This window comes from Megascapheus bottae, unplaced genomic scaffold (assembly GCF_031878675.1).
Source record: "Megascapheus bottae isolate mThoBot1 unplaced genomic scaffold, mThoBot2.hap1 HAP1_SCAFFOLD_76, whole genome shotgun sequence".
Lineage (NCBI taxonomy): Eukaryota > Metazoa > Chordata > Mammalia > Rodentia > Geomyidae > Megascapheus > Megascapheus bottae.
Genome location: NW_028327824.1, coordinates 181,843 through 191,031, shown reverse-complemented (window position 1 = coordinate 191,031; position 9,189 = coordinate 181,843). Strand labels below are relative to the sequence as shown.

The 9,189-nt window shown below is 40.4% G+C and overlaps 1 long non-coding RNA gene and 2 pseudogenes across 1 annotated transcript; 1 reads left to right on the top strand and 2 right to left on the bottom strand.

The window, feature by feature from the left end:
- Positions 1-1,163: 1,163 nt before the first annotated feature.
- Positions 1,164-4,106, top strand: LOC150039110 (uncharacterized). Its single transcript, XR_016534531.1, has 3 exons — positions 1,164-1,225; positions 2,016-2,072; positions 4,053-4,106. It is a non-coding gene; the product is annotated as an uncharacterized LOC150039110 (long non-coding RNA).
- Positions 4,107-5,763: 1,657 nt separating this feature from the next.
- Positions 5,764-6,422, bottom strand: LOC150039109 (DNA replication complex GINS protein SLD5 pseudogene; annotated as a pseudogene).
- Positions 6,423-6,610: 188 nt separating this feature from the next.
- On the bottom strand, positions 6,611-7,078 carry LOC150039108 (destrin pseudogene; annotated as a pseudogene).
- Between the last annotated feature and the right edge of the window lie 2,111 nt (positions 7,079-9,189).

The window sequence follows — 9,189 nt, the reverse complement described above, 5'->3', positions numbered from 1 at the left end:
TAAATGTTATGAAACAGATTGATCATTTCTGGGTAGTTTCCAAATATTGTCAGTGTACCTTCTGTCTGTCAGATTGCCCCTTTTCCATTTTGATGAGTAAATGAGAAATGAGTTGCACAAAAGTGTTTTGCTATTGTAGGGAGCAGTGAAGGGAAACGCCTAAAACCCCCCACATTGCCAGTGTATGAGATCCTACTACACCTGGTTGTGTTCCTTTGGTCTGATGGCAAAGACACAGAATCCTATGCATTTATTTCCTGCCATAACAATTTCTTCACAGGTGAAGAAATACAAGTGTCAAATCGAAGTGGCTACATGTTTGTTCGGTCCTTTCCATTTTCTGTTGGCTATGTCCAGTTCTTTGATGGCTATACACTTTCTGTAGGCCTAGACCTTAAATTATACATATTATTTTCATTGTGCATTAATGCCAGCTTTTCAAAACTGTGGTTGTAAGGTTTGTGACAGTGTGAGTACTTTATGGGCACCATTTCTATTGGATAGACAGATGGCTCCACAGCATTATGTCAAGCTCCTTACTGCTCACATCTGTGAATACAGGGTTTGTAAATAAATTTATGTTTACAATGAAAGAGGTAGGAGACAGAGAGAGAGAGATCGATTATGTCCACACGTGTGTGGCAGAGTGGCAATACTCTGATACTATGGCTTCAAGTCAGGGCTCCAGGAATATTTTACTTTCTTGTTTATCACTGAATCTCTTCTTCCTCATTCACACATGCAATGCATTTTGCTCATTCAGTGGAGATGGACTTCTGCCAGAAGGAATACTCTGCAAGGCTTCATATTGCTATCCTCTGCTGTTCACCCCCACTGTAGACAGAATCACACCTGTGAACCCAAGTCTACACATCCATCTACCATTCTGGTGAAATCCTAAGGGGAAGTGTCATTGAACAGGCAAGCCTTAGGTAGGAGGGATCACCATGCCATCACCATAGGAGTTGCAAGGACAGGGCTCTGAGTTCAGAGTTCAGTACTGGAGAGAAGTTTTGGCAGAGACAGAGGAGATAGAGGCATAGTACATTTGACAGAGCATCTGTGTAGCATGCACAAGTTATGGTTTTCTAACCTAATATTGTTATAAATACAATATTCCTTCCCACATTGTCCTACTTAGTTTTTATATGTTTCAATTTGTCCACAGCAAAGGCAGCAACTTAACCACGGCTGTTGTTCATTCAAACGAAGACATCAGTACTGCGTGAGTTAATTTTTTTTTTATTTTGGGGATCATGTATAGAGTGCTTACACTTATTTTCCTCAGATAGTAGGTGAATTTCTTCTCACACATTGATAGCCCTGTTTATGTTTTCATCCCATTTCCCTTCCCCTACACCTTTCCAATCAACTTGCTTTATCCCCTCCCTCTTCTATTTCAAATAAACATATGTAATACTCCAGGTAAATTTTCAGATACAATAACAATATGAGATTAACAATTAAGGGGAAAAAGGAAAAGAGAAATAACATAGTACATTAAGAACAACTATCACACAAGGTAAAGCTCTTGTTTCTGTATTCTAGAATTTTTTTTCATTTACTGTAAGTTGATTTTTCATCTAATTGATAAATCATTTTGGAAAATGATGGCTTTTCAGAGCACACAGGACTGCCTGTTCATATCACACATAATCATGACATGTTTTCAAACTAAGTAGAAAATGATAGAGCAGATCAAAAGACAGTCGTTCTTGGTGTGCTGTGAAGACAAATACTAGCACCCAAAACCCTTAGATTATCATATCTCATTATAGGCCCAAATTGTCACCATACCATGAACAAAGGAGTAGCAAGGACAGGGCTCTGGGGTGAGATCTCAGTAGTGGCAGGAGTGGCAGGGACAAAAATGGTACAGATGAAGCTCTGTTGGCAGCATTTTTGTGTTGCATTCACAAGACCTTAGTTTCCTAACTTAGTGTTCTGGAAAAAAATGCATGATTAATTCTCACATTTTCCCAGTTAATTATTGTGTGTTTTTAATATGTCCACAGTGAGGATAGTGGCTTAAGAGCTGTTATAGTTCATTCCAATGAAGACATCAGTAGTTGGTGAGTTGATTTTTTTTGTCATCTAAGTGATAACTCATGCTGCACAATGATATCTTCAGGGTACACAAGCACTGCGTATCGATATTGAATGTAATCATGATGTGTTTTGAAACTCAATAGAAATGATAGAACCTGTCCAAAGACACTTGCTCATGGTGTGCTATGAAGGCAACTACTAGCACCCAAAATTCTTAGATTATCACGGTGCCTGTCAGCTACTCCGAATGTGGCAAGGGACCTGGGAATCCTTTGCTGAAACCAAAAAGTACCCTAGCACCAGTAGCTAAGAGGTGATCCTTCCTTCTTTTGAATGCTTAAACCCTGAAAAGCCCACATTCATACTGAAGGGGAGCCTTACTTCTAGACTGCTTTTTCTTACTCCTATATGAAGAGCAGGAGCAGCAGCAGGGAATATTAGATGATATGTAAGTCTTGAGTTCTTCTGAAGTGAGTTGAACGTGAACAAGACGTCATTATCTACTAGAGTAGGTAGATTTGTTGGGTTATGGTATACTTTTCTTTCTCCGTCTCTCTCACTTTTTATTTTTTATTTTTTATTTTGGTAATCCATTGGCTTGAACTGGGTGCTGTCCCTAAGTTCTTCAGCTCAAGGCTATTAGTGCTCTACCGCTTGTGCCACAGCGCCACCTTGGGTTTTCTGGTGGTAAATTGGACATAAGAGTCGTGGATTTTCATGGCTGGGTTGGCTTTGAACCATGGTGCTCAGATCTCAGCCCCTGAGAGATTTGTGGATCACTTTCGTTTCTAATACCATTGAAGCGTTGGAGAAAGACTCAGTCATGACAATATGCTTCAAGTACATTGTTAACATTAGTAACATATTCCTCTAGGAAACATGACGTTTCCAACTTGTGAGTCTGTAATTGATTGGACCAAAGGAGCAGATCCGATGTGCAGAAAAGTAAAAGAAACAAAAATAGAGGCTACTGAGTCTGCACAGAACTGCATGTATAAGATCAAGATCATGCATGCATCCCTGATAGTTCAGAGCCCTGTCATTGTGAAATTAGTGTCTACAGTGGCACTGTGTCTTGCTCTGCCACCATGCAAGACTTGTTCTTATCCAAGTCTGTTACACACTGAAAAGGCTCGACCTCGTGCCACACATAGTATTAGAGCAAGGTAGATATTTATAATGATGGCAATAAAAAGTTGGCACAAGGAGTGGAGAACCTGGAACTTAACTAGGAAGAAATAGGAAATTTGGACTGAGAAAACAGAGGGCCATTAGGGAGAAAACACAAAAAGCTAAGAGCACTGCTTTCACCTAGTTGTAAGTCACGAACATAAAGATTTTGTTCTATCTAATCGTCTCAGATTAAATTTTTCCCTTCCCCCTAATACTCACACTTATTTGCATGGAAAAGTGGTTGATAAGTTTCAAAGTGATGGATTGACATGGGAATAAATGTTCAATAGAGGGACTACACAAAATTTCCTTGCTCCAACAGTCACTCTGATGATTTTCCCAGCATGTGAATGGAGGACACTGAAGTTTTCAGATCAGAAATGAGTCTGTAGCTACTTTTTCTCATCTAACTGTAGTTACTTGGAAAAACTGGAGGTTTTGATTAGATGTGAGGAAGGTCATGGATAGTCGAAGAGCCCGCCTTCCCCTTAGTGATTTGAGGCCAAATTTCTTTGGTGGCTTGGTGAGTAATGTGGTTGTTTTCTCTTTTGGAGATGACCTTGCACCTGTCCTCCTTAATGACACACTGAACTAGAAACACACTCACTCCCAGAATGCCAGTCATGCTAACTGTCATTTTTGTGTCATCAAGTGTATTTCTTCATGGTCTGAAACTGTAAGGTTGCATTTATTTCAAATCAACGTGAGAAGAGAACCAGTTATAGGGAAAAACAGTGCATGAATGTAGGACCTGCATCAGAATTTGACCCAGAATTTGAACTCTTCCGTATTCATGTGATATGTGACCATAGGTGTTTTTGTTACTTTAGCACAACTGCACATGATCCTTGTCCAGCACCTGATGATGGCAATGAGACAAAAAGGTAAGATATAAACCAAGACAAGTGTAGAGGTGGAAGTTTATGTTCATATTATATATATATATATATATATATGTACAGACACATGTACTCATAAGTATGCACATACACATGGCTGGAGCTGAGCACTTGGACACAAAGAAACACCAACACCATGAAAGGACTGGTGGCAGGCGTGATGCAGCACATGGCAGAAAGTAAAGATCCTGTGTTGGAACACCAGTGCTGCTAGGAAAATGAAAGAAGCATACATCAGGAAGGGTCAGCCTGTCACACATGCCTCTCACATGGCTGTGTGGTGAGTGGAAGTTGGATGTGATCTCATTTAGAAGCCTGCTTGGGAAGGCACTTATCTCAAGCCGTATCATTTTTATTCTAATTAAATGGTGACCCAATTCACTTATCTTCTGATTTTAGCTACTAATATGTATGGTGTCATATGAAGTAGCAATATGACATGAGCAGTGAAAATCGATTGGTTCATATGTAATCAGTTTTTTGACTGAAAGTTTATGCTAAAAGAATCCTTTGTGGAGCAAAGTCGAGGATCACACATAAGCTCTTCTTTAACCAGTCCTAGGTCATCTTGTGAGCCTGTCTGCCTAATTCCACATTATGGTGAGAGTTTTATGAATATGACGACACTTTTTCTTCCTATGGCATTTTGTCATCAGAGTCATCTAGTTTGGTTTCTCTTCAGATTGTATAAATCTTTCACTTTTTAATAAAGATACTTTTATAATACTATTTTCTGAGGTCCTCATTGCTAGCCTATAAAGTCCTATTGTAGTAAAAATAAGAAGTTCAACAATACATCTTTCGGCATTTTGCTGCTGCTGTTAATCCATGGTCTCAAGGTACTCTGAGCTCTCCTGGAATGATCTTTCTTCTCCTGCGTTCAGTGTGCATTGATTACAGGCATGCAGAACTATAACCAGGCTGAAATCTTCTGTCTTCACAGTCCTGATATGATCAATTAGAATCATTTTCTAGAACAGATGACATGGTAGATTGCTACGTGTAAAGTTTAGAAGATCAGCTTGCTAGTTAAACATTAATTATAACTAACTTGACCCAAACTGACATGGTTTCTTTTGCATTCCTTTTTATTCTTTAGCAAAACTGAAGTAGAAACCAAAAGAGTACCTACAAGTGGATTACCAATTAAAATGTAAGATAGAAAGTACAGTGTGTGTGTGTGTGTGTGTGTGTGTGTGTGTGTGTGTGTGTGTGTGTGTGTGTGTAAAGAAGCAAACATGGAGATCACTGTATTGGCATCCAAGTGTCCATAGATTTCTTTCAACACTGTTCTTAAAGTCTTCTCACAATTAAGATTTTTTTAAAGAATTATTCTTTGTTTTTCAAAGAATTTTATTTTGAAAAGGTATACAGACTTGTTTATTTGCCTCATATTCAGAACAAAAAGAGCAAGGGCCCCACCCACTGATGCTGGCTGAGATGGAAGTGTAGCATTCCTGCCATTCTTACTGGCCCACAGCAATGGGAGAAAAGCCTGCTGTCAGGAGCTATAGCTCCTTAGTGTTCTGAGGCAGGTAGTGGCGTAGGCTTTCTCATGTTTTCTGGGGTTCCGTGTCTTCACACTTGGTTATTTTTAAATTAGCTGCACTGCTCCAGAAGCAATCAGAGGAACAATACTGGATCAAGTGTTGGGAGTCCTCATCCAATCCATCTGCTCATCTTATTCGGGTTCTACCAAACTATTTTATTGCTGTTCTTTTACTCTCAGAAGCACATATGAGTCTGGATCTAGTTTGGTAACTGCCCTCTAAAGGTCCACCTTCTGTAAGTTGGGAGGCATGTGCTTTAAGGTGACATTTTTAAGATAAGTGTCCTTGTGAGCCATGTGCTCTTTGGTGAAGGGAAATTCCTCTGGAGAAAGGCTGCAAGGTTCCCCTTCAGGATCCTGTCTTCTCCTTCTCTAGAATGTGAGGGAAAAACTTCTCTATCATTGTGAGTCAATACTGCAAGCAGCTGCTAAGGACATAACGGATTCTCTCCATCTCCATTTGACGTATACTAACCTTCAGATCTCCCTTTTTGGCTCTTTTGAGATTTTCTTCCATGTGATCCAGCTGTTCTGTGATGCATTCTACAATTTCACACTTGCTTTCCAGAAGTTCAGGAGCAAAGTTTGCATCCTCCAGGCCTGCTCCAGCCTTTCAATGAGCTCTGCAAGAGTTAGGACCACCTCCTCACTGAGTCTTGCCCTATGAAATCCAGTTCCTCTGTCATCTTCTCTGAAACCAGGAACCTCACCTCCCGCCATCCAACTCCCGCACTCCTGCACCAAGATTTTGTTTTTAACTTTAGACTCTAGATATATTTATGGCTATTTCCCCACCTATTTATATATCTTAGCTTACTCTAGAAGATGACAAGACAGCTTCCCCCCAGTAAAACCCTGTCCTAGGTAAATTTGCTTTACTTAGGTAGCAAGAGGATAACATTAAATATGGAAGCTTTAATTTGTGGCACTGAATGATGGCCTAAACAGGGCACCCTTCAGAAGGTACAATTAATGACCCACCTAGCTTTTCAGCAATACAAGCATGTTGAGGTCTTCCAGCCCATTTGCTTGACATTCGTGCTTTATGCCTTGAAGCTTCTTTGTAATAGCATGGAGTTCACACAGATCATTTGACTTTTTTTGCTCCCACAAAAATATCAACTCTTCTAGAATTTGTGGTTTCAAAGCTTGCATCATACAAAGCATAGTGACAACCTGTTTCAAGAAGCACTCCCCCAAAATGCTTGAAAGGATCAGTTATGGTAACACCAACATCTCCATCCAAAATTACTTTGCCTTCTTCAACAATGATGTAAGTTTTGTCTGCAATGAGACAAAAAAGGACAACCTTCTTCCTTTTCTTGCTTTCTTCTGGTGTGGAGAATTTTTAAACTTCCATGTCATAGAAAATGTGACACACTTCAGCAATTTGCACTCTAGAGGCCATCTTGGCTGGGGTGGTCACAGGGACTGGAAGGGCTGGGAAGGGAGAAGGCCAGTGTCTAGACTTCAGAGCATATTCCTCACTGAAGCGGGCATTACGATCTTTACAGACTATTCCTCTGTCTTTGGTTTAAGATAGGATATGTGTAGCAAGTCATTTAAGTGTCTAGCATGGGCAAGTTCTTGGGTCCAATCCCCATTACAATGCAAGAGAAAGACAACTGGACAAAGGGAAGACATAAAAGATGAAGACACCGAAGAAAAAGAGTAGGGGGAGAAAGTGGCAGGAAGAGGAGAAGAAGGGGGAGGAGGGCAGGGGGGAGTGATTTTCTTATTGAGGGAATCATCATTCCTACATTTGTCACTTAGATACTTCATGTGGACTCTGTCAGGGAGATTAAAGTTCTCTTAAGTTTTACAAAGCAGTAGTGATTTAATTATTTTATTTGGAGGTAATAGGATGTAGGAGGCTGCACTGTTTTCTGAAGACTCTTTAGCAGAAAACAATGGAACTAAAATCCTAGAAGTATTCATTATCCTGCCAGAGTGCTTCTGCTATGGTGCTTCTACCAAGTGAAGTGAGGGCCACAATTCTAATCCCAAGGATCGAGCTCCTGCCTCAGGACTATGGTTTCTGAATCCTATCTGAGACAGAAGCTTCAAGATGATGCTGAAGAATGGATGAGATGAAGGAATCAGCAAACTGGGTGGATTGAGGGCATTTACACCTCCAAACTGCAGCTGATTGAAAAGACAAATCAATGTTGTCACTGACATTTGATTTGATTGTGAATGCCACAGCTCAAGTCTTGAGTCATCTCACTTTACAGTTAATGTATTTCATTAAAAAATTATCAAGTATCACTGGGTGCCATTGGGTGACCCCTGCAATCCTAGCTATTCAGGAGGCTGAGATTTGAGGACTGCAGTTCAAAGTCACCAAAGCACAAAACTCCAGGAGCCTCTAATTAATCATCAGAAAACTGGAAGTGCAGATATGGCTCCAGGAGCATAGCACAAGCTTTGAGCTGAAGACTTCTGGGAGAGCAACCAAGCCCTGAGTATAAGACTCTGGACCAACGCCCACCGCATTCTCCCCAAAAATCAAGTATCAAGCCAGGTGAAGGAAAAAGAAAGAAAGAAAAAAGACAGACAGAGAGAGACAGATAGAGACAGACAGAGAGACAGAGACAGAGAGATGGAGAAAGGGAGGGAAGAAGGAAGGATGGAAGGAAGGGAGTGAAACTAAGAAAGAAAGGAAATAAACAAAAAAAATAAACAACTGGTCTGAGTGGGTGGTCTACTATTAGATTGCCTATCTAGCACACAGGAAACCCTAGGTTTGATTCCTAGGTACTACATGCACATAGAAAAACTCAGAAGTGCTGCTATAGTGGTAGGTTGTGGTAGAGGGATAGATTGCAACAGCTCAAGGACAGTGCCCACACCCTGAGTTCAAGACCCAGGACTAGAAGGACAAAACCAACTAAACAAAGCAAAACAGCCGACAAACTCAATGTTCAGTGTTTCATCTCTGTGAAGACATATCAAGACTTTATAGGGCTGTGAGAGAAGCTCCATCAGGAATGATGAAGGAACTTGTGAAGGCCTGGGGCACCCACCTAACATAGAGACAACACTACCTGAGAAGGAAGAGCACTTGTAGGATTCTTAGCTTCACTGAACTTTCTGAAGTCACCTCTGCTTCCTGCCTACCACTACCTCATGCTGTTCCAAATGCGATTGTCTTTATGTAGCCACCGCAAGAAGAGTCTTATATCTAAACAAATGATAAATTCCAGGAGACAGGAGACTCACCTAAGAATTCTCCATGTGTGTGTTTTTATATATACATATATATATATATTTATATATTGGCACTGCTTTGCTGAAATTATGGAATCATGTATACTATGTACCTCATGAATACTATACACCTGGTACTTTTTACCTCAGTCAAGGTAGACGACACAGATTCTGGGCAATGGTGTCTCATGCCTGTAATGGTCAGTACTGTTGAGATCTCATGAAGACCATGGTTCAAAGACAGCATAGGCAGGAAATGTATGAGATTGTGATTTCCATTTAACTTGCAAAAAGCTGAAAGTATGGCTC